The sequence below is a fragment of the Panthera onca genome, chromosome D1, assembly GCF_046562875.1.
Source record: "Panthera onca isolate mPanOnc1 chromosome D1, mPanOnc1 haplotype 2, whole genome shotgun sequence".
In the NCBI taxonomy this organism is placed as follows: Eukaryota; Metazoa; Chordata; class Mammalia; order Carnivora; family Felidae; genus Panthera; species Panthera onca.
Window position 1 is genome coordinate 36433115 of NC_138348.1, and position 25316 is coordinate 36458430.

Sequence of the window (25316 nt, forward strand, 5' to 3'; positions counted from 1 at the left end):
CAGAAGAACCATACTGCCTGTTTAAGGCCTGAAGTGTTATCATTTATACTTTCTCATTAATCAAATAACTTTTTCCTCCAATTACCAAATTTTCTGTAGTGCAGAAGTACACGGGGGTGATGATGCAACAGTATCTTTATTTCAGTTAGTTTCATATGCTATGGAAATAATACATCAGTTTTCAGAATATGCATTTTTAGTAGATTTTTCTGAATTATATAAATTTCCTATTTTTGTTGTCCAACTATTATCCTATCTTCAGAACCTTTGTCTCTGTGTATTTTATGAATATTCAATGTGTTGTCTCAATATACAGGCTCTTAACTATTAAAATGTAACAAAACAAAGATAGGATTATTTTTTTCTTTTTTTTCTTTTCTTTTCTTTTTTTTTTTTTTTTTTTTTTGCTGAGTCAATAAGACATAGCAGTAATGGAGCCCAAGAGATTATCTTTAGTGCCAAAAAAGTGCTGTTAAAGCAGTGGCACCTGGCAGTATTTATGTATTTTTCCAACAGAAACATTCACTGAACTTCTCAGAAATTACTAACTTGATACGCCTTAGCAATTTTTGCATAGAACCAGTTTATTTCATCACATATATTCCTCCCAAGATATCAACAAGGAGGGGAAGGATCAGCAAGTGCCAATATTTCTATAGAATTTTTCGTTTTCATTAGAGCAATTCTAAGTGGATCAAAGTTCTCATATTGAAGCATTACCAAGTAGTTTAGACTTAAGTGTCCAGGTTCTTAGAGACTCACTGAATTCAAGAGGGAAATTGAGAAAAGCTAGATTTTAATAAATCTGTACAACACGGCAGAACAGAGAGATCTGAAGCTATTCTCTAGAAGCGTGCTGGTCACAGAGCTCTTGTAGAAGATAAAGAGCATGAATCAAGATGTAAAAGAACTCCATCAGAGTAAATATATGTTCTACTAAGCAACAAGAACATAAGGTGTTATTCTTTCAAATTTTTATTCAGGAAATTTGATCCTTGGTCTTTGATCCTTGGAAAGCAATTATCCTATGTCCCCGTATATTATATTACTTATTTAGTTATTATTTTACAATAAACAAAGTGTCAGTCATTATCATGGGCCATTCCCAATGGGCACATTTATTTTAAAAATCCCTCGAGTGCTTAGTGATAGCACAAGAACATTTTATTTTTACATTTTCCCACTTAAAGATCTTGCAAGATATGAAAGAACATTTCAGAGATTGTAAACGATTTATCTAACGTTTATCTAACGTTTAGATAGATTTATCTAACGATTTATCTAACTTTTAGACGTTTATCTAACGTCTAAATCATGAGATCTAACGATTTTCTAACAATAGAAAAAAATAAAAGTGAATAACAAAAAGAAAAAAAAAACATTTTTTCTTTTTAATAAATTCCATAGTAATTTTTTTTTAATTATACAAATTTTTACTCTTACTTCTTATGGCAAAGGGTGGGATGTGAAACCATTTTCTGGTAAAATATCTGCTGTAAGATATTTTCTCAATTAAAGTTTATTTCACATTTCTGGAAAACTCTTAGCTTTTTTTGTTTGTTTGTTTCCATATAATATTGAATCTTTGTTTTAACTGAAAATAATTTATTTTTGCAAAGTAAATGGCTGCATAAGTTTTAGAAAGAAAACTGTGATTTTAAAATGCAAACTTTATGCAAAATGGCATATTTTATTTCTAATAAATATATACTTTTCATTTTTTCAATCATTCTATGACTTTTCACATAATTCTTCCTTACTGTCCATCCTGGCATTCTTGGTCCAGACTCCCACCATCTTTGTCTGAACTGTATAATTTTCTATTTGAAAAGCAATATAGCATAGTGATCGAGGGTTTAGGTTTTGAAATGAAGTTTTAATTTTGACTCTTACTTTACTTGAGTTATTACTTAAAACTTTTGGAACAGTTTTCTTATAAGCAAGATGAAGGGATTTTTCATTTCTGTCATGCCCTGGATTCTCTGTGGGATGGGAATTCCAGGTTACTTTCTTATTTTGGGGCAGCACACATTCCAGCAGTGTGCTGAGTGCCAGGCCATGTGTTGAGTGCTTTACATGTATTTTACATTTTATTTTATTTGTTTTAATGTTTTATTTATTTTTGAGAGAACGCGAGTCAGGGAGGGACAGAGAGAGGGAGACAGAGGATCCAAAGCTGTCTCTGGACTGACAGCAGCAAGCCAGATGCAGGGCTCAAACTCACCAACCACGAGATCATGACCTGAGCCAAGTCAGAGGCAAAACCCACTGAGCCACCCAGGCACCCTTTTAATCCTTACACCCCAACTCTATGTATAGGTAGCATCGTTATCCCATTTTACCGATGGTGGAAACAAAGTTTTGAGAACAGTTTACCCAAGGATTAGGATTAACTGCATGTAACAAAGATCCAAAATAAGAGTGGTTTTAGCAAGATAGAAACTTATTTCTCTCTTTATAAAAATCTAAAGGTGTGTGGTTCAGGGCTCCTTTGGCGCTTTACTTCATGAAATCCTCTGGATACCAGTTTCCCCCTGCTTATTCCTCTTCCATTGCCAAGGGTGGCCTTGATCCTTGTGTTCCAAGGTGATCATTGTCATGTTTCAGGTGGCTGAACAACTGAAAGATAAAATCATAAAGGGAAAAAGTCATTTGCCAATTACCTCTTAAGTGAGGTTTTGTCCAGAACTCACTGATGGGATATCACACGAATGCAAAGAAACCTAGGAAATGTAGTTTTTAATTTGAAGTTGTGCTGTGCCCAACTAAGGAGAATGGCTATTCAACAAGCATACAGATAATGACTACTGACACTGGAGGAAAAGGACTTGGGATCAAAACCTGGCTCTTTCACTTATTAGTTGTTTAACATAGGATTGTTAGGATACAAACTCGTTCTTGCTCTCCCTGATGTTGATGGTATGGAAGTCTATATGAGAAACTGAGGCCCTCCATCATGGAGCTGAACACAAACCTAGCCTAGGAATCAAGAAGCTGAGAAGGATCTAGTGAAGAACAGAGTTGTTGCATACTTGATTGATAAGGGACAATGTGTATGAGCTAAAAAACTGGCTCTGATTTACTTACGCCCTCTAGTTTTCACACAAGAATGTCTCTTCTGGCCCATCCTATTCAGAAAAAATAGCTAAGTAAATTCTTGGAAACGTAGTACAGTCGAGTCAAGTTTATATATCACAGAACTGCCACACCCATCAAGTTGCGGGATCTTGGTGAGCTTTTAAATCACCATGCCTCCATTTTCTCATTTATAAAATGGAGATAATAGGACGCACTGCAGGGATTATAAGTTCTCAATGAATAGTAGCTATTATTATATGGATATCATCTTTATGATTACCAACTTACATTATTCCATTCCATTCTACCACTATTGTGGTAGAAATAATACACAATAAAATGTTTCTGTTTTTGAATTCCAGTGGTGAACACAATAAACCTTCATTTTTCTACCTTCATGAAAAAAAGGACAGGCATAATATTCACATCTTTATCTTATTGAAATAATGATATCTTTGTAGAAGAAGTTTTAGGTATGAAATATAATTTTCTAAAACATTCTTATTAGAAACAGCATTCTCTGCATAATTATTAATTAAGAAGTTAGGCAAATATACTAAAATTTAACTGAGAGATTGCTTTTTTGATAACCTAAACTGTGCCAGCATCTTGTCTTAACTGCTCAGGTTACACATGGTATTTAGTTCCATCAGGAACATTGAACATGAACTGCGAGTGTTTTTTTATTACATATACTTTTGTTCTACCTGCTCACCTCTTGGGAAGTGATTCTAATAAAAAACTAAAACCCTAAGAAAACAAAGAAACAATTGACCAAATAATGGAAAAGTTGAATATATTCCTTCTGGAGATATACAAATAAACTATACCTTGCTTAAATGGGGTGAGAAGTCTTTTTCTCAAGGCTTCTGAAGTAATGAAAGGGTGAATTAAAATGTGTATCTTTTGTTTTGCTAAATGGTACTTAGATGCTATAAGGAGACCACTGGCTCTTGTTTAGCACAAGACTACTTGTGGGGTAGATCAATGATGAATTTCTGTCTCAATGCCTTTGTGAATATATATGTCCTCAAAGATAAAATACTACTATTAATAATAATACCAATGATAATAACAATAATGATGGAGAAAGAGAGAGAGAGAGAGAGGGATTTTGTACTAAATTTGATTTTTAGTACCTGGATAACATTTTACCCATGGGGAACTCAATATTTTACATCTTTGTCTTCATTGTCTTCTTAATAATTGATCTATGGGATAGTAGTTCTTGAAACATTGAAGCATCTCAATAATAGTGGATAGTGGTGGTTGCTGGGCAACCTTATATATGATTGATGAGTTTCTAGGCCTTTTACCTTGAACACCTTGCTTGAGGAGAATGAGGGAAAACCTACTTTTAAGTCATGTGGCTTCAGGGCTCAGAAGAAATGGCTGTTGAGAATGTAACTTAAGGTATTAAAAGGGTTATCAAAGAGAAAAACTGGGTCTATGTTTTATTCTTAGGCTCTAGGTGATTTTCTGAAAAACAGACAAAAATAAAAAGAAACATACACCAATACGTCCTTCATTATATGTTAAATATCAGGTTTCATTAAGATCTTAATATCTAAACAATATATAAAATATGAGAAAATAACATTCAATTCTTTTATTCCTAGGTTATTGTAATTGAACTTTTTGTTTAAGCCCCAGCATAATAATTTAATGGAACACCTAAATTTAAATAACAGCATAGTTATAATTACTTTCATTGTAGCAAGCTAGTATTTAAGATCTTATTTGTGAAAAAGAAATTGCTGCAAAATATATCTTGAGAAATATTAGTATTCTGGTTTTCGGTGAGCCAATATAATGGCTGTTTTTACAGGATCTGTCCTGACCAGGATCCCATGACACAGAAAAAGTTGGAGTAGAAAAATTTGGGGTGGGGAGGTAGTAAATGTCAGTACCTGGTTAGTAGCCAAATGTCTGACTCTGTAAATAGAGGTACTTTCCTGGCGGTGGATGTGTGAAGGCACTTTCCTTTGCCACTGAAAATTCCATAGCCCCATAATGTCAGCTCAAAGCATGAGGCTCAGAAATATGAAGCAGTTTGTTAAATGTGGTTTGCACTCAAGGGCAATGAAGATGCTTTTGGAGCAATTCTGTTTATTAGCTTGTGTATTCCTGGAATGGAGATGCTGATGAATAAACAGACAGGGCATGACAAATAGTAGAAAAACAGCCGGAAACAGTTGCTGAGCATTATGCTTCAAGGGTTTTCCCCAGAGTATTTGTAAGGAGAATTATGCACAGATTAGAGTTCATATTTGGTTGGGCTGTCATTTATTTTCATCCTCAGATAAACTTTCATCTGAATCAGTTTTGTTCATAGGTATTTAAAAGTCAAGTTACAAAGCCAGAGTCTTTGCTTATAACGAAGTTGCTCTATATTGACATTAGAAGGGAAAGTTGCCAGAAGGAATTAGCACATCAACTGGGAATAAAAATAAATGACATTGCCATAGAATCTTCCTGAAGATTCCACTTAGCAGAGGAGATCTAAACAGAGAATTTGTTGACATAAACAGGCAGATTACAAGGGTATGGCATTACTTACCTGGGTTATATCAATCTCTATTTCCAACCCTGGATAAACGGTCAAAGTAAATATGCAGAGCATAATTTTACTTTGGTAGGCTCCAGGGGTACCTGTGCTAAGACCTCTCTGAGTAATAAGAATTTCAAGTACTATTTGTACCCTTTTGATATGTAATACATTATTACGTTGTACTTAAAACCACTATGGATGAGGTTCAGTCTCCAAGGAAGTAGCTTAGATTTGCAATGATGAAAGTAATTTTTTTTTTTTTTATTTCTAAAGGGAAAAGTAATACTAGGTAGTGGGTAAGCATGCAGCTCCTTTGCTTCAATATATTATTCAAAAACTATAGAAAGACATGGGAAGAACCAGTTCAATAAGACATTGTTATGAATTGTAGCTACACTGATGAAGTCAGAATCCTTCTGAATGGCATATTGTGAACATATGCAAATATACACACATATTCACGTTAAAAATATACATTGAGAAGACATTAAATAATATATATATATTTTTAAAAATACGAGTGTATCAGAATCTCTAATGTGAGATAGATGCACATCTTTGTTTTACAGTTTACCACACCTTCAGACTTAGGACTGCTGGTATTGACCATATCACCTACCAGCCTGCTTGGGATTCTGTCTCCCTCCTCCCCACCCCCGCTCCACTGCTTGTTGTCTTTCTCTCTCAAAAATAAACATTTTTTTTTAAAAAAAGAAACAAGATTGTAAAAGGTTAGGTCTTACACATTAACTTCTTTATCTTTTTATGTATTACTTTGCTTTTTCTAGAATGTTCTACTTCAGATCCTCAGTCCCTCTCTCTCTCTCTGTCTCTGAACCTCCCCTGCTTGCACTCTCTCTCTCTCAAAAATAAATAGTAAACATTATTTAAAAAAAAAAAAAAAAAGACTTGTTGAAATGAAGTGAATTGCTTAAGGCCATACAACCCAGTAGTGACAAGGCAAGGATGACCAATGTCTTACCTGTGCTTTATTTGCTTTACAAATTGTCATTATAATATGTTGACTATGTGGAAATGCTTATTTAAAAAAAATGAATAAGTAATCTGTATTTTGTGTTATAGTTATAGTTTTTATTATTATTATTATTATTAATGTTTGGTTATTTGGAATTTTTTTCCTAATGGATTCATAAAGTTTTTCTAAATTTTTTTTTTACCCACTCTTCTTTGGGAACTATATATTTTACCACTAGTCCTTTAGTGGCTACTCCTACATTTTTTGCCCATATGCTTAACTTTTTCTAACAAGTCTAAAATCACTCATTATAAGACAAGAATACTGTTACTCTTTAATTATCTGCTAAAGTGCCTGCCTGTCCCTGCCAACAATATATTTTTTAACTTTATTGTTTTGCTTGTATAGAGCAGAGCTTGATTCCTGGTGTATTGTATCCTGGGGTGCCAAGTCAAGACCTACAAGGTAAAAATGAGTCTCTTAGATATTTCACAGGATGTAGCAATGGACAAGTGGAAACACTGATTTGTATAGATACAGAGAGAAAATCTATACGTTTGTATCTATTTGTCTATCATCTATCTCTGTTTATCTAAATTATTAATGTTCCTTATCTGAAGAAAAGTGTATACAGAGATAGATGGATAATTTTCTTTTATTTGTCAAGTCCAAATGTTACATTGCTTGAGAAATTAACACTGTTTGCTAAGATTGACACACCTAGTTAGCAGTTTTTTTTTTTTTTAATGGTTATTTAGTTTTGGGAGAGAGAGACAAAGAGAGACAGAGCACAAGTGGGGAAGGGGCAGAGAGAGAGGGAGACACAGAATCCAAAGCAGGCTCCAGGCTCTGAGCCTTCAGCACAGAGCCTGATGCGGGGCTCGAACTCACGAACCATAAAATCATGACCTGAGCTGAAGTTGGATGCTAAACTGACTGAGCCACCCAAGCGCCCCGACACTTTAATATTCACAGTGTTAGCATCCATTTTGCATTTCCCATCTACTGTAGAGTAACGAGGAGAAAGGAGCCATACTCATGATGAATATTTAACATTTAGTGCATTATTGGCTTCCTTTCCCACTTGCTATTCTCATTTCCTTGGGTGATTTTGCATGTTTAGGTTTTGGTTTGAATATAGCATATATAAGTATTTCAACATTAATTTTTAAAATTATGGGTTCAGGAAAACCAAACACCTACTTTACTCCGTGTTTGATATAATGTCAAAACTGAGATTGACTTAATTTCCCATTTAAAGGAAATTTTTTGGAGGAGCATGCTCCGATCATTAGATATTGACTACTAGGTCAAACTGCTATAAACTAAGATATTGTGCCAAGGAAAGAAAGTTTTGAATCTTTAAGTGAATGGGAATTTACAATGCTTGAATAATAAACACACGAATGCAATTCTAAGAATATGTAATGTGTTTGAAAATTCAAAATACAAGTACAGCAGTGTCCCCTCAAACTTTTCTTTGTGTATGTTCTCAATTCATTCTGTGTAATTCACATGCATGCTTTTGACTAATACAATGGAAATGATTTAAATGAAATAAATTCGTGGGAAGCATATTGAATCCCCAAGTGTTTATACCCTCAGAGGAGTGCTGAGGAAGTCAGACTGGAGAAAAATTGCTAATAGGGAAAACTATAGTTCAATGACAAAAAGCATGGGATCGAGGGATGAATTTCTTGTGCTCAAACCAGCTCCATCACTTACTAGCTGTGAGATTATGAATAGGGGCCTTCAAGGTCTTTATCTCTTTTTTCTCAGCTGTAAGATAAGTATAATAATACATGTACCTCAGAGTTGCTATAAAAAAAAAAAAAAACAAATACTTATATAAAGTCTGTTAGTGCTGAGGTAGAGAAAAGGAGGAGATCAGCAAATGTAGGGAGGAGTATTCACAGTGAGTATTATGTGATTAGTGACATTTGGAATACAGCATAATATGGACATAAAGTGGCATCCCTTGCTGTTTACACAACAGTAAGCAAAAGGTGAATGTATCTGTTATTAGCATTAGGATTAAACTCAGGGAAGCAGTATGTCCTAGTTTGCTTGGACCAGGTTTACATGTGCTAATAATTATGACATCTTTATTAACAGGGTCATCTTTCACCCTCAGAAGTGTCTCGATTTGAATATTAAATTACAGAGTCATCATATTCAAGGGAGTGTATTTAGGCTAAACTTTTCATTTGGGTGAAATGTGCCAGTACTTGTCCTTAATGAACTTCAATGAAGATTATTTTTATCCAAAGCTTGAAATCTAGAATATCAGCCACAGTTAAATCTATATGGTCCATTCACGGCTCTCGTTCTCCACAACCAAGAACACTGAGTTGGTTGAGAAAAAACACCAGTGGCTTTATGAACAAAAAGTCAAATACTGCCCAGGGCTTAGTACTTCAGGAAGTTTTATCTCTGGGGTATGCTGTGTATGCACTCTGCTGCTGTGGTTTGGCTGCTCTTTCTCTCAGGTCAGACCTTCACAGAGTTTCTCTGTGCCTGCAGTAGGGAATGTTTGTAGCTTGGCCAGAGTGTGGCCAGTTTCAACTAGGTGTGCTCTGGTCTGTTTGTTAAAAGAGACCTGATGTTATTTCCACTAATGCTGTGATATACCCCGATTCGAGAGACCCCCCGAAAACAAACCACCAGAGTCTAGAATCAAAGCCAAGCGACAAGGGTCGTTTATTGCAGGTTCGAACCCGGTCCTCCGAGCACTCGTTGCCGGTGGCGCTAAGAGGCCCCGAGCAAGGATCTTACAGCTTCTTTTATAGCCCCGCACAAACAAGTTAGGGACCCTTTTTTAGAGGTTACAGAGCTGTTGTTGGTTAACATTTAAATTTGAAAGCTCAGCAGAACTCAATTGGTTCCCGCCTTTATTTTAAACCATTCAGCAGAACTTGATTGGTTCCCGCCTTTATGTCAGACTACAACCGGGGCGCCCTGGCTGGTTTCGGAACGGTGGGGCCTCTCAGCTGAAGCTTTGCAGAACTCTATGGTCAGTAGACGGTGCATGCAGTGGTGGGGAGGAAGGACGTGGATTGTGCTGGTCTTCTGGGAAAGCGGCTGGCTGCACTGATTCTCAGGCTCACTTGCCCAAGAAAGTGTATTATGCTAAGCAAAATCAGTCAGAGAAAGACAAATAACGTATGATTTCACTCATGTGTGGAATTTAGGAAACAAAACAGATGGGGGTGCCTGGATGGCTCAGTTGGTTAAGTGTCCGACTCCTGGTTTCGGCTCACATCATGATCTCATGGTTTGAGTCTGAGCCCCACCTCAGTCAGGCTCTGCACTGCCAGTGCAGAGCCTGCTTGGGATTCTTTCTCCCTCTGTCTGCCCCTCTATTGCTCATGCGCTCTTTCTCTCTCTCTGTCTCTCTCAAACAAAACTTTAACAAAATTTTTAAAAAAAGGAAACAGACGAACATATGGGAAAAAAAGAGGCAAAGTATAAAACAGACTCTTAACCATAGAGAACACACTAAGGGTTGCTGAAGGGGAAGTGGGTGGGGTGGCAGGGAGTCATTTAAGTGGTTAATGGCTATTAAGGAGGGCATTTGCTGTGATGAGCAGAGGATATTGTATGTATGTAAGTGATGAATCACTAGATTCTACCCCTGAAACCAACATTACATTGTATGTTAACTAACTGGAATTAAAATAAAAACTTAAAACTACCAAAAAAAAAAAAAAAGGATAGAAAAGAAAACAACATTTTTCTCTTAACATTTTTGTTATTTTATTTGCTTTATTTTTCCAACTGATCTAGAGTATAATTTCATGCTAAGCTCCAGAGATAACATTTTGGCATGGTTTCCTAACAATGTAATTGTCTAAAGTTTAGTTATTCATCCAAGATTTAGCTCTTCAGGACTTTGTCGACCATAAAAATCTCAGATCTGCTTTTTTTTTTTTTTTCAGGTTATAGGAAGAATATATTATAAGTCAACATTTCTCAGTGCTTTCTACATCACTGTCCATAGAGAAAAATGTATTTATTGGAAATTTGAGTTAAAGTAGTGGAGCTTTGGGGGCGCCTGGATGGCTCAGTCAGTTAAGCGTTCAACTTTGGCTCGGGTCATGATCTCACGGTTTGTGGGTTCAAGCCCTCCATAGGGCTCTGTAGTGACAGCATGGAGCCTGGAGCCTGCTTCAGATCCTGTGTCTCCCTCCCCCTCTGCCCCTCCTCTGTTCACTCTGTCTCTCTCTCTCTCTCTCTCAAAGATAAATAAACATTAAAAAAAATTTTTTTTAAGTAGTGGGGCTGTGGATGTGTCTATATGAATCCTGGTGAAGTAAGTCATCACCCTTTTTTTATATAAGTAGAAGGAAAATAAATATTGTATTATTTTCTGAAAAGACTTGAGTTTATATTCATGAACATATTGTTATCCCTTATTTTATACTTAAATGGTGAACTACAACTTCTGATCAAGGTGCTTATAAATAATGTCTTCATTTTATTGATAGTCACCATCAACAATAAACTTTGTAGAAGTATCAAGTAACAATTGGCAGAAAAATATGTATCACTTTTTTATTATATTACCAGGAACTTTTTACTTGTCAACACAAAGTAACAATTAATTTTATTTTTCAAATAATGTAATTCAAGAGTGAAATTCTTTTGCAGATCACACTTTGTGTCCTTTAAAAAGAAATGTCATGTTAAATTTTCTAATACTATAGCAAATGAATTATGAATAAAATTATACTTAAGATATTTGAAATTAATGATGAAACTTCCCCTCAAGTACATAGAAATATAGTATTGTGTACATTTCTCCACTTTATTTTTCTAGTATGATTGTTGTGTTTTTTGGTTTTTGGTTTGTTTGTTTGTTTTTAATCTTAGAACTTTATCAGAATACATTCTCATGGTACTTGCAATTTCTGATTAATTTTATTTAGGTCAGTTGAGGAAATCATCTATTTAAAGCCAGTGACTATAAACAAATCTACAAAATAGTAATCTTAATATTTTAAATTTCATTAGCTCATAAATTCTTGGAAAAGCTCTTCTTCTGAACAACTTACACACTCTTCAAGAATTAATGGAAGATTTCTAAAATCTCATTGCTCTGCAAACGGAAAATAGATAGGGTTCTAGCAACTTGGGTCTTACTAGGTACATACATTTTTTTAACACAAAATAAGCAATACTTACACAATAAATTTTATATATGAAATACTCCATATGAAGAAAAATATGTATTATTTGAACATTAGGGTTTCAGAATAAACATACAACAATGTCCCAAACTTCTTGTTGATTTTCAGTTGTTGAAAAAATAAAATGCCTATCTGATTTGTGTTTGTTTTATACAGGACTTGGTGGTCAATGAGCTTAATGAATATGTTGGTTAATATCTTTCTTTATATCATTGCCATCAATTTTTCAAGTATTTCATTTGCTCCATCATCTCTTCTCTCCTAGATTGCCAAGTGTGCTCATTGATATTACCCATACAAGTCTTGCACATGCTGTTTTATTTTACTTTAGTATTATTATTACTGTTTGTGTCTCAGGATAGTTTCAATTAGCCTGTTTTCAAATTCATTGATCCTTTCTTTGGCGGTATCCACTCTGTTGTTTATATCATGAAATCTTCATTTCTGATACTAAGTTTCATCTCTAACATTTTCATTTGTTACATTTCTCTATGTCTTTACTGAAAAGACATCTCCTCATGCACAGTGTCAGTTTCTTCCCCTAGATACCTTGGAAGTTTTATCACAATTATTTTAAAGATTCTGTATGATAATTTGAACATCTGGGCCATTTCTGGATTTGCTTTTCTGGACCATTTCCTTTGTTGACCCCCTCATCATTTTTTTTTTTTTTTTTACTTTTAAATGTGATTTTTGGATGTGTAGTAATATCTTGAGTCTCATTGCATATTGAAAAGAAAATAGGTTTTTAGATTTAGAAAGATTTGGATTTAATTCTGAAATCCAGATTATTATTTGTGTGACTTTCAACAAGAAAGTACCTTAAAACCCTACATTCATCATGAATAATACCTCTGTATTAGTAATTATATCAATAGATTATTTCTGGTGTATGTGTAATGTAAATTACATAAAAATACGAATTTGTATATCATTGCTTGGAACACTAGTGAGTGGGTAATGAATACCAGAAATTATATTACTAACCACTGAACAATGACAATTTTTCAAACTTGTTATTCTAAGTTTGTAATTGTTATAATTGGCAATTATAAAAACATATGTAGAAAAAAGAAGAAAATATACTTCAATATTATGGGATTGTGAATGATTGTTATTGCCTTTATTTAATCTTTCCTTATATTCCATAATTTTCGTAAAAATGTAATTTTTTATAAGCAGAGAAAAATACTTTTAATAAGAAGATATAACAGAGGACACAATATTCTGTGCTATAAACATTTTGTTATGGATATAATACTATCTAATTACTTTGTTTTTCTCCTCTCATTTTCAGTTTCATTCTAAAAATCTAAGGTTGACAAATATATAACCCTTGGAAGAATAGGCTATTCCTACATATATTTTATGTAAATGTCCCAAAGTGGCCGTGCCCTATTTGTTTCAGTCTATTATAAACATTAATACTTCAACATATAATCCTTTTCACAATCCTGTCTAAACGAATGCTATTTTTTAATAGCTGGCTGTTAATTTGTAAAAATGTCAAAACAATTACTTAACAATAATTGTAGTTTCATTTGCATTTATGCTGGCAAACACTTTATGAAAAATTAAAAGTCAGCTATATGAATTTGCATTCATTTATCAAATACTTGTTTTACCTTTTTCTCATTTTTAGAGTTGTGAACATAAAGACATTTTGCTCTATTACATACTAAAAATGGCAGTTTAAATATAAACACCATAAATGAAAATGCTATAAAGTGTTCCATAGGGGAAACCAAGTATTAGAGAAATAAGTTAAGAAAGCAGAAAGGAAACAAGACATATTGAGTACTAACTACTGTTGTGTGCTCTGAAAAAGTAGATGTGAAATATTTGCTATTTTATTTAATTATCTTAATGTCATTATTACATTAAAGGCATTATCTTAAATTTAAAGATTAGATGATTAAGAATCAGAGTTTAAAAAAAAAAAAAGGAATCTGAGAGATTAACCAGGGTTCCACACAGAACCAACATTCTAAGTCAGGTCTTTTGGAATTCTCTGTTCTCCATTCATTAATATCACTGATTAATACCATTAATTCAGGGGAGTTTGCTGCTATAGTAGTAATACATCACTTGCCAATTGAATTAAATGGTAGATAACGTGGGTAATGTTATGCCATCAGTACCATTACTCACAGCTCCTTCCTGAATAAGTGATGGGCTTCAGTCTCCTGAGAATCCCTATCTTTCTGCGAATCCACAGATAGTTTTTCCCATGTAGTCCAGTGTGACTTTATTACTGGCAGGTGTTAGTCCTTAGTACTGTCCAGCCAGGAAACTGTGGAGCTTGTCTGCTGAGCCTCTGTCACATACCACAATACTGTCTTCACTGACTATCTCTGTTTTCTTGCATTCTCAAATGTGCTTATCCTAGAGGATTCTAAAAGAAACTAAGTTCCCTTTTATTCTCATTGTCCCAGATCTTTTTTCACAGAGCTAGAACAAACAATTCAAAAATTTGTATGAAACCAGAGAAGACCCCGGATAGCCAAAGTAATGTTGAAAAACAAAACCAATGCTGGCAGCATCACAATCGTGAACTTAAAGCTCTATTACAAAGCTGCAATCATCAAGACAGTCTGGTATTGGCACAAAAACAGACACCAAGAACAATGGAACAGAATAAAGAACCCAGAAATAGACCCACAAATGTATGTCTAACTAATCTTTGACAAAGCAGAAAAGAATATCCAATGGAAAAAAGACAGTCTCTTCAGCAAATGGTGTTGGGAAAACTGGACAGCAACATGCAGAAGGATGAACTTGGAACACTTTCTTACACCATACACAAAAATAAACTCAAAATGGATGAAAGACCTAAACATAAAGGAAGCCATCAAAACCCTACAGGAGAAAACAGGCAGCAACCTCTTTGACCTCCGCACAAAAACTTCTTGCTAGACATGCCTCTAGAGGCAAGGGAAACAAAAGCAAGAATGAACTATTGGTATCTGATAAAGATAAAATGCTTCTGCACAACAAAGGAAACAATCAACAAATCTAAAAGATGATTGATGGAATGGGAGAAGATATTTGCAAATGGCATATCAGATAAAGGGTTAGTATCAAAATCTATAAAGAACTTAATCAAACTCAACGCCCAAAAAACAAATAATCCAGTGAAGAAATGAGCAGAAGATGTGAATAGACACTTCTCTAAAAAAGACATCCAGATGGCCAATAGGCACATGAAAAGATGCTCAACATCACTCATCATCAGGGAAATACAAATCAAAACCACAGTGAGATACTACCTCATACCTGTCAGGATGGCTAAAATTGACAGCTCAGGAAAAATAGATGTTGGTGAAGATGGAGAGAAAGGGGAACCCTCTTGCACTGTTGGTGGGAATGCAAACTGGTGCAGCCACTCTGGAAAACAGGATGGAGGGTCTTCAAAAAGTTAAAAATAGAACTATCCTACAACCCAGCAATTGCACTACTAGGTATTTATCCAAAGGATACGAAAATGCTGATTCGAACAGGCACATGCACCCCAATGTTTGTAGTGGCACCATCAACAAAAATCAAGTTATAGAAAGAGCCAATGTCCATCAACTGCTGAATGGATAAAGGAGATGTGGTATGTATATATATATATATATATATATATATATGCCCAATGGAATACTACTCAGCAATGAAAATGAATGAAATCTTGCCATATGCAACAATGTGGATGGAACTGGATGTTATTTGTTAAATATATAACTATATATATATAACTATATATATATATATACATATATATATACATATATATATATAACTATATATATATGCATATGTATATATATATGTATATATATATATACATATATACAATAAGTGTGATACAATTGAAAAGACATCATATTAGTTTCCAGAAAACCTAGAAGCACTAGATTGTCTCTCTGAGACTACTTCAAATAATTGTCTATGTCACAGGATTGTTACGTGGCTCAAACCAGACAATTTATACAATAATGTTATATAAACTCTAAAATGTTTATATGGTGATATAAGATCAAGATCAATAACTAAATAAATAGAGCTATTGAAGGAAGAACATTTTCCGGTCATTGAAAATTAATGACTTGAATTCAGTAACAGATCAAAATTAACCTTACCTATAGTGCTGTGTGTGCATGAGTAATTCATTCTACTATGAATTAGAAAGGTTTGGATGGTACATCCCCCCAGTAAAGCCTCCATTGTTAACAATAGAAATGTTCCAATTTTAACTAGATGTTAAAATAGTATGGGTTTTGAATTCAGACAGATCTACACGTAAAGCTCAGATCCATCACTTACTTCCTAGATGTGAGTTTCAGATTATTTTTTTAACTCAACTAGCTCTAAGTTTTCCAATCTGTAAATAAGAGCAGTGCAAATTTTTCAGGGCTGTTATACATGAAAATTACCTAACACGATACATGACCTTTGGTGTGTGCTCAATTTTAGCTATGAATTTTTGCCTAAGTGTCATTTTTTGCATTCTGCATGTGCAGGTAAATAATCCTATATCTCTAGCAAGTAAGTATTTGGCATGTGTCACATTGAATCCTGATTTTTGATTCCTGGGGACATAAATATTTTATTAATTGGAAGTACCCATATGCAATGGCAACATAGACTCAAAAATAATTTGTGTTTCCAAACCTTCTACTCAATTGCCACTATCTTCCCATTAAACATTCAGGAAGCAGCTGAATACAAAAAGACATAGTAAACACATGAAGGAGACTCAGAGTAGAATCAGTGTTAAATCTAGTACATTTGCAGAGAGAACATTTGTGCTACATATTAAGATGGAATGCAAATAATATAGCCCTTTTTGTATGGTTTCTGTACATAATAATTAGATTAGTTTTTAATGCAGAAAGCACTTAGGCTTTATACCACCAGATGATGAAATGCCAAATGAAACTCTGGATTAGTTGGGATTTGATTTCAACCGTCTATTCCTGTAGGCCACATTTTTTTAGAGTCAAGCATTACAGTATAATCTAAAATGTTAGATTGAAAAAGAACTTTGATATTATCTTGCCCATACTCCTCACTTTAAGATGTGGCAGTTGAGATCCAAATCGTCTTTTTTGGGAGAAGAGAATCAATAATGATCAACCAAGTAGAATGACCATACCATATGTAACTCATTTTGCTATCTTGTTTTAGTTCTTCTACTTCTATCTAGACTATTGTCAGATTCAAAATATTTTCAACCCAGGTTTTCAAACATTTCTCCTCCATCTGTGAGCTCCATTTTCTCCAAATCACTCTAAATGTACAAATGAGTAAAATATATTTAGCATACATATTTCCACAGTCTCAATTTTAAGGAAATTACTTGTTACAGAAAAAGCCAGTATTTTTCATAATATATTTTTCAGTCTTTAATAACCTGTGTTCCACAGCCATTTCAATGTGCTTATGGGATGATCTAAGTTCCCTATAAATTTGCAGGGCTTAGCTTGTAGTCATGTGCAGTAAACACAACAGACATTCAGATATGTCTTATTAAAAATGTAATCAATAGTGAATATAAAATTTTAACCAACTTGTTATTTTAGGAATGCAAAATTGTAGAGCCTGCCAATAGGGGCTGGGAGGCAATGGGGGAATAAGAAAGATGATTTGTTATGGAGGTAGAATTAGTACCCAATTCCTCCATTCGATTTTTTGGCTATTACAATGTTGCCTGCAAGATACATATTTTAAACAGAAAGCTATCGGTGTAAACACACATATTACACTATATTGTTTCTCTACTCTCTCGACCTTGTCTAATATGAGATTGAAGTAGGCCCTGGGGAGATGGGGAATTAAATGGAGATCAGTAGGGAGACATATAAGCAATCAGCAGAAGATTTTTGAGTAGCTGTTCTCTCTGAGCTAGGCACAGTGGGGGATACAGAGTGATAGTAAAATTATTTCCTTCCCTCAAGGAAGTTAACTAAATAAAATAATAATAGTCTTGATAACTATGAAGTCATTATGTAGGTCATTTGCAGATACTTATGACAAATAGATTCATGCTTTAGCACTTGATTTCCCTGAAAACTGAAATATTGATGATCATGAGAGTTTATGTTAACAAAAGATGACATAATAAAAACTGCAAAACTTTTCCACACTTTTTATGAAAATATTACTAAAATCTGGGATTTATGTCAGCCTTCTGTGAAATAATATCTGGCAATGATCAAAGATATGGGAGTCCTGGAAGAAGAGAAGAAATTGGAGCATAAAAAATAACTCTCCATCAGAATGTCATTACAAGGATATCCTAAAGGAAATTCTATGTTCTGGAAAGTTATGTCAACTGATAGAAACTTACATTTACAGAAAAAAATAACACTGGAAATGTCTTCTGCAAATGAGAGATTATATCGAGGATGAGAGTTTTCTCATTGTTGAAGAAGAGAGTCACAAATATCAGGAGGAAGATTAGAATGCACTCTGTAGTGTTGATTCATAATGGAGACATAAGTATAAACTCAGAATATGTAATATCTAGATATGTATAGACATAATACATAGATATTGATAGAAAAGATATGTCTGTATATACATGTAAATATGTAGATGGAATGTATATATATATATATATATATATATATATATATATGTGTGTGTGTGTGTGTGTGTGTGTGTTGTTTCCTCAATCTGTCCAATGAGAAAGACCAGAAACAATGATAGCCCAGAAGCATTAAGCACACTTATTACTTAGATCTCTGTTTCTAAACCCTATTCTTCACTGAAAAGAGCTAGGACTCCAGGGTGCCTGGTTGGCTCAGTAGGTTAAGTGTCCCCCTCTTGATTTCAGCTCAGGTCCCGATCTCATGGTTGTGGGATCAAGCCACCTATCGGGCTCCGTGCTATGCGTGAAGTCTGCTTAGGATATTCTCTCTCTCTCCCGCTGCCTCCCACTTGTGTGTATGCTTTCTCTCTAAATTAAAAAGAAAAAAAGAAAAAAAGAAAAAAAAAAGAAAAAGAAAACCCTGAAAACCAAAAAAGAACTAGGATTTCTTCTAGTAAAGGCATATTTCAACATATGGGTGAAAAAACATATTTGAGCCTGAAATTGCTTCCTGTATAAATAAAGTCAGGAAGTACTCAAGAAACAATGAGGTTATATCAAATTAATAAAGGTTTGAGCTTGAAGGGGTTCATAATGACCAAATATAGGTCAATTTAAGCATCAAAAATAATTATAAGAATATTGAAACATTTGCAGAGCTCCCGGGTGTCTCAGTCGGTTAAGCATCCATCTTCAGCTCAGGTCATGATCTCATGGTCCGGGAGTTCAAGCCCCGCTCCGGGCTCTGTGCTGACAGCTCAGAGCCTGGAGCCTGCTTGGGATTCTGTGTCTCCCTCTCTCTCTGCGCCTCCCCCACTTGTGCTCTGTCTTTCTCTGCCTCTTAAAAATAAATAAATGTAAAAAAAAAATTAAAAAAGAGTATTGATACATTTGCAAACTATAAAATTTTCCCTCAAAGATTACTTTTCAGTAACAAAAGGAAAAATGGTAATTTGCAGTGAAGAATTCTGGCAGATACCATTATGACCCAGTGACCAAACATTATCAATAAATTATTTCTGTGGCATTATCTACAAAATGCATCACGTAAATCTAATTAAGAGGAAACATAAGACAAATCCAAATAGAGGAACATTCTGCAAAATAACTAGTCTGGACTTTTCAAATCAATGTAAAGAAAGACAAAGAAAAGCTGAAGATCTTTCCAGATAAATGGAGATCAAAAATATAGGGCAGTTAAACACAATGTATGGTATTGGATAGGATTCTGTCTTGGAGGAAAACAAAAACAAAAAAACATTACTTGTATTAGTGAGGAAATCTGAATATGATCTTTGAATTATATATTATATAAGAGTATTGTAGCAGTGCTAAATTTCTTGATTTTGATAACTCCTCTACAGAAATGTAAGAAAATATCTTGTTAATAAGAACTACACATTGATATATTTAAAGCTAAAGAAACCAAGTGTGTCGGTTACTTTCAAATAGGAAAGAAAAAAACAAAAGATTTTACAAGAACAAATGGATCCATATAAATAGTTATATGATTTTAATTAAGTGTATAGCAGGTTCTATTTTATTATTCAATAATTTGAGTGCATTCAAAAGAGACAAGAAAGGGAATAATTAAAAAAATTGACAATTAAGTAGAAAATGCAAAGAAAGTATCCCTAGCTCATAAATAAAACCCTTTTCTGTAAAAATACAACAAAATGAAGCTACTACTACCTAACTAAATCAAGAAAATAGAAAGTAAAAACATGCAAAATAAGAAATTAGGAGAGGAATAACCATTGACAGAGAAGAATTTTAAGATTTAAGAAGCTATTTTATAACCCTTCATAAAAACCTAGAAGAAATAAGAATTTTCTAGCAAAATATCATTTTTAAACCCAATATCAAAGTTAAACCATTATAGGTAGAAAGTCTAAGCAAATTGATAATTGATATCTACAGAAGAAATAGACAGTGTTATCAAAGAGTAACCCCCAAATCTTTATGCCCAATGATTTAAAAGCAAATTTTACCAAATCTTTAAATATCAGATTGTCTAAGGTTAGAAGAATTATTCCATAGCATAGGAAAAGAAGGAAAATTTCTTATTTGGGGAAGCAACTATATCACTGATACCTAAACCTGATAAATGTACTACAAAAAATTATAAGAAACATTACTTATAAATATCAATGAGCAAAAGTTAAATAAAACTTTAGCAATCACAATCCAAAACCACATTAAAAATAATAATACACCAATGTCAAGTCAAATTTCTCTCAAGGATTACAAGATTTTCATAATAGAAACCTATAGTATAAATCACTTTGTCAGTAAATCTGGGGGTAAAAATTATACAACTATCTCCACCTGTGCTAAAAAGACTTAGGTATAATTTCAGCACTTATCTCTGATGAAAACAGACAAGAAAATAGAATTAGCCAGCATTGTTTTAATGCGAAGATCGATAAGTACACCTTTGAGCTACATGTAGCTATCCTGCTCAATGAGAAACAATACGGACATTTTTACTGAACCATATAGGAGGCAGATGATTTGCTATTATCTCCCTAATATAATTTAACATTATGATAGATGGAAGAGTAAATGCAATGAAACAAAAGTCATCAAAGATATAATTGAGAAAAAGAAGCAAAGCAATCTTTCCAGATATTATTGTAGTATGTCTGGAAATCATTACAGCTTTGTAATGAAAAAAGTAAATCAAACAAAATAATTTATAAGGTTGCAGGATATTAGCATACGGAAATCATTTACCTTCATAAGCCCAAACAACAATTTATATAGTATAATAGTAGAGACAATTCCATATACAATAGCCACAAAGAAGATAGAATAGGTAGAGATAAACTTAAAACTAACTAACGTGAAATTTATTATGAAGAAAAGCTTAAAGCACTTGTAGAAGAAGTAAAAGAATACTTGTAAAAGAATAAATTAGACATGAACAAGTGGAAAAGCATGCTTTGTTCTCAGGTCGATTCAACATAATAAATATATCAATTGCTGCTAAGTCAGTTTATTAACTTAACGTGACCTTTCCTCTCAAAAAATGTTTTTAGTGATAGGCTGATATAAATATTGATATGAAAAATAAATATTCAATATTACCCACAAAGACATTGAAAATGCATACTACAGTAGGTCAGTAGTTCTACTGATATTAAAACATAAGTCCTCTATAATTAAACAGTGTGATAACAAATCGTGACTAGGCAAAGATTGTGGAATTGAATAAGCCAACTATAAATATACTGGCCTGCAGAGGGAACACAATATTCAACACCATGTTATGATAAAGGTCGCCTCTGAAATCACTGGGTGCTTAGTTTCCTCATCTTCAAAATGGTAAAAATACTTGCCTTGCCCAGCCCAGAATCAAGTGAAGTATCTGTAAAAAATTATCATTGTTATTATTATTATGAATTGGAAAACCCCAACAGGAAGTCAGCTGGCATTTTCTAGCTTTTACAGACTTTTTTGGACACCGCCACAATATCCACACCGTAGTCTACAAGGTATGCTATGACTTTCTACAGGATAGTTTAGCTGGTAGATTACAACAAATCAGTGCTGATTATCCTGGGAGAATCTGCCCCATTGCAGGGTACATTATTGGAAATATTCTTTCTATTCAGAAAGAGAAATCCTTTAGTAAAAATGCTTTTGTTTTCCATGAAACTCAATGGGATGACACTTATTTTTTTCTTCACAGGTAGTCTATTGTAGTCAGTTTGGGCTGCTATAATGAAATACCATCAACTGGGTGGCTTAAACAACAGAAATTTGTTTCCTCACAGTTCTGGAAGCTGAAAGTCTGGGACTGGGATGCCAGCATGGTCAGATTCTGTTGAGAGTTCTCTACCTAGCTTGTATACAGACAACCACTTTCCTTCTATGTTCTCACATGGCAGGAGAGAGGGGACTAGCTTTCTTCTGTCTTTTCTTATAAGGGTACTAATTCCATCATGAAGCCTCTGCCCTCATCTTATTTAAACCTAATTACCTCCCGGGGCGCCTGGGTGGCTCAGTCGGTTAAGCGTCCGACTTCGGCTCAGGTCATGATCTCGCGGTCCGTGAGTTCGAGCCCCGCGTCGGGCTCTGTGCTGACAGCTCAGAGCCTGGAGCCTGTTTCAGATTCTGTGTCTCCCTCTCTCTCTGACCCTCCCCCGTTCATGCTCTGTCTCTCTCTGTCTCAAAAATAAATAAACGTTAAAAAAAAAAATTAAAAAAAAAACAAACCAAAAACCTAATTACCTCCCAAAGGCCCCATCTCCAAATGCCATCACATTACAGATTAGGGCTTCCACATTTGAATTTGGAAAGATACAATCCAGTTTATGGCATAGTCTGTCACAAATCCTCCAGATACTAACAAAACTGGTAAAAATTACTGGGACAATGGATGTAACTATGCCTATGCCTTGTCAATTTTTTTTTATAAATCAAGATTAAACAGTATTTTTTTCCTTTGGAAAACAGAAGAAAATATATATTTTTCTCCTAAAGATTGTTCTTAATACAGTATATTTTAATGTCATCGTATCAATCATTTTGAATTAATTTTGACCCTTGAAATACATTTTTTGAGAATATCTTCTTAATTTATAATGTGGGTAACTCACACTATTAAGCACACCATCATGCAAAACAATCTTTATCTCTTTACTTTTGATTATATTTGGCTCCGTATTGCCATTCCAGTAGAAATCCACCTCACAATAAGTTCCTAGTGTCTACAAAAGTTATTTCCTCTTCATACAAATAGATAAATCCATTTTTAAAATGTTTATTTACTTTTGAGGGAGACAGCACAAGCAGGAGAGAGGCAGAAAGAAAGGGGAACAGAGGACTGAAGTAGGCTCCTTGCTGACGGCAGAGAGCGCAATGCAGGGCTCGAACTCGCAAACCCCAAGATCAGGACCTGAGCCAAAGATGAACACTTAACTGACTGAGCCTCCCAGGTGCCCCGACAAATCTATTTTTAAAATCTCCACTAAATTGTCATTTTCTTATCAACAAAATTTCCCACATAATTCTTGGAAATATGTTAATTTAATTATGTAATTATGTTGTCCATCATTTATACATAAGAAATAGCAGGTGCCTGTGAACAAACTTCTTTCATTTTTTACTTTACTTTCTTGCTGAGAATCTTAGAAAAAAGAAATTAATATTTAGTGAGTTTTAATATCAGAAAAAAGAGCAGAAAACAAACCTGAGCTTCACAGAAGTTAATATCTTTTCAAATATATGCTATACTCTAAGTCTGACTTATTTTTACATGGTTAAATTAGTTTCATGATAATGATTAAATATGAAACTTGAGAGTTTGGTAATATGTACTAAAATATATACTTATCACATTGGATGCATTTTATATGTTTCTTATTCCTGGCAAAACAAATCTCAGAAATTATTTCTTTCACTGCACAAAAATAATTCCAATATATTAAAAAAAATTTTTTTACCATTTATTTATTTTTGACAGACAGAGCACAAGCGGGGGAGAGGCAGAGAGAGAGAGAGAGAGAGAATCTGAAGCAGGATCCAGGCTCTGAGCTATCAGCACAGAGCCCAACACGGGGCTCGAACCCACGAACAGTGCGATTATGACCTGAGCCGAAGTTGGACGCTCAACCAACTGAGCCATCCAGGTGCCCCCAAAATAATTCCAATATTCAATTTTGCTTAATGTAAAAGGGTTTGGTATTCTGGATAAGTGGTATTTGCAGAAGGATAAGACAAGTTGGACTTCTGCTATAAACTATATAATTTCTGTTGACTATACACATAAAGATTTATTGAAAGCATTAGTTTCTATGCTTTTGTAATTTATGGAGAATACTGAATATCTTACAGCCTTTGAATTAATGGTATTTTTAAAGTACTACAGAAAATCATAATGTAGTTTACTTAATTCTCTTTGGAGTATCAACTTTCTGCATCTTGCTTAAATAGAACCAAACAATGAAAAGAGAGGGATTTTTGTGTGTTTGTTTGTTTCTGGGTTTTTTTTGTTTGTTTGTTTGTTTTTTAAATGTTTATTTATTTTTGAGAGAAAGAGTGTGCGGGAGATCAGGGGAAGGGCAGAGAAAGAGGGAGACTTCCGAAGTGGGCTCTGCACTGACTGCAGAGAACCTAATGTGGGGCTCAAACTAAGGAACTGTGAGATCATGACAGGACCCTAAGGCAGATGCTTAACTGACTAAGCCACCCAGATGTCCTTTTTTCTGTCTTTAATATCAGAGATGTAACGTCAGTGATGGTTCTTGTATTTGTTTTGAATGAATCATCACAGGAAAGATGAACCATGTTTTAGAATCAATTCAGAACTAGCTTGAATAAATCAAAAAGTAAAAAGTAAATTATCTTACAAAACAGGAATCTTTCACATTTACGCCATCAAAAGGTTCACCACATTTTATGCCTGTTTATGAAACCAAATATGAGTTGAGATTATATTTATACAATATATTTGTAATTGTTTTCTGAGGGACAGTAACTCTGAGACAGAATTGAGCTCTTGATTTCCTTACCCTGAACCTCTCCTTTGAAGTCAATACTTAGGTGGCAAAGAGCTCTATTATCCTCAGATAATAACCATGTTCCAGCCCAGCCCATAACTGTCACACATCTTAATTGAGGAACATTCCTTTGTCCTTTGTGACATCACATTGACTATCATAATAGGGAGGGACTTTGAGTGCAGATAAAATTACTAGATTAAATGTTCTGGTTTCTTCCTTGCTATTCCAAGGGACTACCCTATTTATGAAGATATTAGGTAATTTAGATGTTGGCTTACTGATAGTTTTATAAACTGAGCCAAAATTGAAGATCTCAAGGATCAGGAGCACCAAAATGTTACAACACTATTTGACAACCCATAGGGATATTTTGGCTGAAAATAGATCACTGAGTGATGTCCAATGATTAGTATTAGGTTTGTGACTCAAAAGTCTA

The 25316-nt window shown here is 34.2% G+C and overlaps 1 long non-coding RNA gene across 1 annotated transcript; it reads right to left on the reverse strand.

Annotated features, from left to right (window-relative positions):
* Nucleotides 1–2337: 2337 nt before the first annotated feature.
* LOC144613090 (uncharacterized) lies at nt 2338–24979 on the reverse strand. The gene is made up of 3 exons (XR_013550399.1): nt 24890–24979; nt 21713–21741; nt 2338–2619 (listed from the first exon to the last, which is right to left on the reverse strand). It is a non-coding gene; the product is annotated as an uncharacterized LOC144613090 (long non-coding RNA).
* Between the last annotated feature and the right edge of the window lie 337 nt (nt 24980–25316).